This window comes from Punica granatum, chromosome 2 (assembly GCF_007655135.1).
Source record: "Punica granatum isolate Tunisia-2019 chromosome 2, ASM765513v2, whole genome shotgun sequence".
NCBI lineage: Eukaryota > Viridiplantae > Streptophyta > Magnoliopsida > Myrtales > Lythraceae > Punica > Punica granatum.
In genome coordinates this window covers 34,062,667-34,069,683 of record NC_045128.1, presented here as the reverse complement: position 1 = coordinate 34,069,683, position 7,017 = coordinate 34,062,667, and positions in this window count along the sequence as shown.

Here is a 7,017-nt window from a genome sequence, read left to right as displayed (position 1 = left end):
CAATTTTATTAAATTATTCTTTTTTTAGGATTGATTAGCAGTGTTATCAGAATCGGACCGGACCGGCTGGTTCGACCGATCGAACCGGGAACAGGACCTATATCCGGTCCAGTTAGTTTAAAAATCGAAAATGCACAAACAGACCTGCGAACCCAAAAAACCAGCCGGTTTTAAAATAAACCCATCAAACCCATTCCAACCAGCCGGTTGCATGGGTTCAGAATTTTTAAAGGAGATCTGACCCGAATCCCCCCAACCCGAATCAAAATTTGGCAGAATTGAATCTTGAAACCCTAGAGTCTTCTTTTGTTCTTCATCGATCGATTCTGGACTGAAGGCTCAAAGAAGAAACCTTAGAGGAAAGTCTCTGCCGCAGAGCAGCTTGCATCAATCTGTTGAAGACTAGAACTGATCGGGCAGAGTCTCTACTGCAAATGGCTTCGATTCGAGCTTCCTCTTCTCCTTCGACCATCAACAGCTTTGAGCTTCCTGAGCACCCGCCTTCTCTCACTGTCTCTGTTGAACGACCATATCTCAACTTTTCTCCATTTTGTATCCGCCATGCAGCAATTTCACCTCTATAAAATGGCCTCAGCGGGAGAAATTGAACCTGAAGGGCATCTTGGGCCAGTATCTCTTCGCCCACCAAGCCAATGCTTCTACGCCTCTGTTCAAGTTCTCTCGTTAGAACACAGCCCCATAGCATCTATCAGAGCGGATTCAGAACCCTCTAGATCTGAACTGATAAATAAAGATGCAATTTTTTTCGCTGAATGAATAAAGATGCAATTGGTAAAGGAATTGGGGACCCTAAGACCTGGCTCACGACAATCGAAATCACATCAAAAATTGAAACGTTGGTAAGTGGCTCTGCAACTAAAATGCAATCGTTTGCAGCTTCGAGCTTCCTCTTCTCGATCTAGCTTCAATTGAACTGGTGAATGGTGACTTCTATTGTCCATTTGCCGAATCGAAGAAACAAGGCTTCGATCGAAGGCTTGCTACAATGATCTAATGCAGAGAGGCTTCGATTGTTGCTGTGATTCAAGGCGGTGGGAAAATGAGTGGATCGAGGGTGGACGGACAGAACACATCAGAGAGAGACGAGGAGAGAAAGGAAGTTGCGGGGAGAGAGAGAGAGGGGTTATTTTTGCAAAATTTTAAAAAAATTGGGTCTGATTTTATAGTAATTATTTATTATATAATTTTTAATTAAATTTGCGGTCCGACCATCGAATCCGGTTGAACCCATCGAACCTATGAACCCATATCTTGACCAGTTCAACGTCCGATCCGGTTCTGATAACACTGTTGATTAGTACAGATATTATAAATTTATTACTTATAACGCTAGAAATATATATATATATATAGAGAGAGAGAGAGAGAGAAGGATCTAATGATGATAATTTTTTCTTAAATAAAGAAAAATAGAATAAAGAATTGCAAGATCAGTAAAAACCTAAGACATCATAATTGAAAATATTCTCCACCAATATTATGTAGACAAATGTTACACATGTATCATTTTGAGAAAAATAAATATGCGCTTGAGTATCAAAATGGTATTCTACTCCACTTTTACAGGATATGATATGTTTAGATAAATCTAGATGTAGTTAAGATATGTTAACTTTGAAATTTTCTATGAGGATGTGAGAAGAAATTAAAAAAATTGACATAAATTATAAAAAAATTAAAGTTTACTGAGAAAATGTTAAAAATGGGAAAAAAAACGGTAAACATAGAAGAAATTAAAAATAAAGGACAGGTGTCCTTATCTTCTCGTAATGCACAGCAAACGTATTTAGGAGATTTAAATGTTTAAAAGAAAATGTAGGGCAGTGACGCACGTTCTCGTCTATTGACCTAAAGGTTATAGATTTAATATTTAGTGAGATTATCTATGCCCTTTATTAGTTATTAAAGATTTTTTTTCATTATTTTAAACTACAACCCTCTTTTGTAATAATAATAATTTTAAAAAAAAGAGGGAGATACTGTCCCGTTTGAATTCAGAGTTAATTGATTTTAACTTTAACTTTAACTCAACACACTACACAACAAAAATACACATTTCTCAATTTAAAAATTTTAATTTTAATTTTAACTCAACACACTACATAACAAAAACACACGTTTCTCAAGTCAAATTTATAATCACATCTCATTTGTCTTTTTTCACAATCAAAATTAAAATAAATTTAACTCTGAATCCAAACGGTCTCAAATGTCTTCATGTATGTTTCAGCCTCCATGCTTGACCCCCTGATATTTTACTCATTTAATTTGTTATCGTACTTGTCCATATACGGGGGTGATAGTGAAATATTTCCTCATACAAAATGCCCAGTTGAAGTCAGCCACATGCTTCCTGGAAATTCGGGGCAGCGCTTCTCGGAAAGGAAAGGGAACGCATACTTTGGATTGGAAGGTTCGGTGGTCGTTGAATTCACCTTTGCATCGATAACGTCATTCTATATCATCCTCTCCTTGGCGGCGTGCCGGAAGAACTTTTCTTTTGGGAGACGTTATCGGTACTGGCTTTAGCTTATACCTCACTGTCCTCTCGGATGATGACGAAATATATAAAAGGTTGTGGAGCAACCACTCCAATATTCTGGTTTCCACGAAGATAAGAATTAAAAAGTTTGGAGTCTTTTTTTATTGTTGTTATTAAATGGTCGGCTTATTTTAATTGGGATATAAATTGGCTGCTATCTAGTATTATTAAATTAGAAGAAGATTGGACAAATGATGATGCAATATATGGGTGATGCCATCCCTCGGAGGTTAACTTGAAGATAGCATGTTGGATTTGTAATCTTCCATATGTAGCATTTCCATTACTGAAGAGTCAACTATATGCACGCATTTCCGATAGTCAAAAGGGTCGATGACATGTTCGTGACAGCGGGCGGGAAGAAATATCTCTTTATATATGTATATATGCTAATAAAAAATGAAGGCCTTGAGAGGCCATCGCCCATGGCCTTCGAGGCATGGCACATGCATGCATATTGCATATGATAGTCAATTTTAAATGGCGAAAATGATCCTTACATGTGAAAATTGTACCCCTGATGTGTAAAATTGACCGTAAGGACACAAATTTATGTACTCGTTCTCGATGCAATGACTTGCACCGGTAACATGTGGTAGGGAAGGCAACAAATATGGACTCTGAGAGAGTTCAATATTCAGGAGTGTAGTAAAGGTCTCAAGTGCACTTTTTTTTTATTAAATGTATTTTAAGCGAAAACAATATTTGGTGAAAATCTTTCAAATAATATATAGTTTATGTTAAAATTAAAAGTTGTAATATGATTTTTTCCGGCATATCAAAAAAATTTCTTTTTGCTCATTATGTATTTTAAGTATTAATTGAGTATTAATAGATGATTATGAAAGATGCTTTTCAGCAATTTTATTTTAGTATTTTTTCCATCAGTGACATCGCTCCTACACCAATCAAAGTATTCTCTTATTATGTAGTCTAGCAATTTCATCATGTCCATCCATCTATGCGAAAATCCCATACACTGCCCTCCCTTCCATGGCCTCCTATCCAAACAATTTGTGAAAAGAGAGAAGAATAAATGACAGAAGAGAGGACAAATGACACATTGTTTATGACATCACCAGGACGACTGTAGATACTTCCTTTTTTTTTAAGGGAAAAAATCAAATTTTTACTCCAATAAATAGATGGTCAAAAAATTGTCCTGAATTGTTGGATAAAGTAAAAGTTGATGGCATCCGCATAAATGATTTACTGGGGATTGTTTCATCCTCCCAAACTGTTGGAGCAATGTTTTCCATAATTTTATCTAAAAAAAAATATGGCTGGGGAAAATGACCCAAAACCTGAACTCCAAGTGGGCCTAATGGTTTGTTTGACTCCAGAAGCTCAAAATCCAACTCAGGCTAAGTCCGTTTGACTGAAAGCCCAGATCACCTCAAGATGGGCCAGTTTGGACTAGATTTCGCGCAAGCCCAATTCAACAATTGACCGGAGATTCACCTCAGGTCCTCAGCAGTAAGTTGCAATTACCACGTGGTGTCACCGGAAAAAAAAATAATCCCAAATATGTCTGTAATTATGTGAGATGCCTCATTGAGAAGTGATGAAGCATTTTCAACAAAACTTGGGCATATTTTGCGATTAGAGCACTCGTATGAAAATGCATTATGATAGGAAATACACGTAACTTTTTCCAGGATAGTAACATACTATGATTATCGCATTATATATATTAATTCCAGTAAAAAAAATGATATAATTAGGAAGAATGTCCATATGATTAAAAAAAAGAAATTTAAAAATGAAAATATTTTCCGCCTTTACTCATCTTAGACTGCAAAGAAGAAATTTAAAAAGAAAAAAATGGGAAAAGAATTGGAAATTATTGGCGGAGTTTGGAACATGGAAAGAAAGAAAATGTCCCCTTGCATACGTCTCCATCCTAAAGGTAGATTGCATGCATGTGCATGGACGAGCGAAAACCCCTGTCCGGTCATTGCCTACAGTGTACAGCCAGTCAAACTTAGTAAACAAAAGTAAAAAGATATTTGTCGGTCTTATATTCTGCTCAGCTGGTTTAAATCTAATTCTAAGGGATTTGACCAAATGATAAAAAGAATTTTAAGTATTTATTCGATTTCGGATTCGAAATTCCTTAGAGTCATCGGAATGCCTCTAGCATGATTACTCACTCCGTACGTCGCCGGGGTTCACGGAGCTATGGGAATTAGTCGAGCAAAATCTAGACACCTCGAATTAGCAAAAAAAAAATCGTTTAGATCCACTCATTCATTAGATACTGAGATTGGACTTAACTCCAATGGATAAAATCTTAAACTGGCAAGTTATATTATTACCGAATCTCTGATAGATTTATGGATTCATAGTTAATATTTTGACGTGGGATTGACACCTTATTAATAACACTCAACCTGTTTAAGAGAGTTATATTGTGACAGGGGCGGAGCCATTAAGGCTCCAGCCCTGACTTTTCTATTTTTTACAAATTTCATATATAAATTTGTAAAAATTTCAACTTTTGACCTTAAAAAACCATCAATGTCTCCCTGAATTATTTTATTATTTGACTTTTGCCCCAAAACTTTTAATTTGCCATTCCTGAACTTTATTTTTGGCTCCGCCCTGATATTGTCGGTTGCAGTAATATATATAGAAGAGAGAATACTCTGCTCCTTAAATCATGGATGGAGGGACTTAAGGATGGACGTAAATCACCATCCTATGGGAACTCGAGATTTTTATAAAATATCCATTGGGCCTATAAGCGATTGGGAGCATCTCCAACCCAAAAACTCGAGCTGATAGATTGTGATACCCAATCTCTTATAAACCCATTGGATTTTTCTTAGTTTTTCTGTGTGGGATTTTTACTCTTAACATCCGCCATCACGTGACAACATGTAACTTTGACATTCACCTACACGTGCCACGTGGACTAGAACAACCCGCCCTCAAGAACTAACTACGAGTCGGGACTGAACTTCCGTGCTCGGGAGGAGGGGGGACGACAATTGACAATGAAGCCACGATTGGGCCGGACTAAGACGAGGCGGGTTTCTCTCCGCACTCAGATTTCAAAGAGACCACGAGTTCCACACTCGGGCCAAATATGGGCGCACTTCGGCTGCCCATCGACAAAGAGACATTTCAACTGGCGTGATGTGAACCCACACACATGTGCGCGGAAGCGTAACCTGCTCTGATACCATATAAAATATCCATTGGGCCTATAAGCGATTGGGCCCATCTCCAACCCAAAAGTTCGAGCGGATAGATTGTGATACACAATCTCTTATAAACCCATTGGATTTTTCTTAATTTTTCTGTGTGAAATTTTTACTCTCAACAATTTTGATATTCTGTCCATTCATAAAACAAAGCTAAAGCATTTTTGTTTCAGAATGGATAGTCGTGCATGCAATATTGGTCCAAAGAAGACAACACTTGCTTTTATCATCTCCAATGACATTATAAAGCGAAAGTGAAGACCTCTGTCCTTTGCGCTTTTAACGAAAATGATATGTCAAATTTTCGACCCATGATTGAACTTCGGGAACCAATCATCCACCGCCCAAAGCCACAATTATATAGTTCGGGTGCGCCTCTGGTCCCCTTAAGCGAGATTCAGTCCCGTTGTAGTCATTCGATCAGCTTCGTCAAAATGGCATCTACGGCGATGCTTTCCCGGCCCAATTTGGATCACACGACATAATTTTTTTCGTATAGATTTTTCTAAGACTTATTCAATGGCTTTGCGATGAGTTGCTTTCAACCATTATCGCAAGACATAATTACCTATCAGAAGGAAAAAAGAGAGAGGACATAAATGAATCGGTTAATAAACTTTGCCATCATTGAGCCTCAAGTACTGGTGAAAAGCAAGAGTGTTTTTCAGCAATTATGGCCCCCTTTTTCCATAAATATATAATTCCAAGATTTTCATTTATATCAATATATATTGATGCAAAAGAGGAAAAAAAAAATCTAGTGTCTGTCTTTCTCTGTACGGACTGACGTTCCCGTGGGATCAAGATTACATGGGCCCCCACAAACCAGTCCGTAGGCCCATGGACTTTCCCATCTGCTGGGGCCCAAGTGATCGTGTCAAGGGCAATTTTGGTAGATTATTGATTTATTGTCTTTATTAATTTAATTTTAAGCGTATATTTATGTATGAGGCAATTAAATTAGTGTTAACACAAACTCAGCGACTGCAACAATTATAATCCATTGGCTCTTAAATGGACAATGGGCTAATGAGGTGGCTGGCTTGAAAAAGAAAAGTCTTAATACTATATGCATGTATCATGTATGTATATATTATTTATTTTATATGAATATATAATTTAGAAAAAGTAACGCAAAACTAGAGGACAAAACTACTTTTTTCGTTTTTAATTGATTGAAACCAAAAGATGAATTTTTATTTTCAAAAGAAAATAAAAAGTTTGGGACAGGAATGCCCTTCGTGG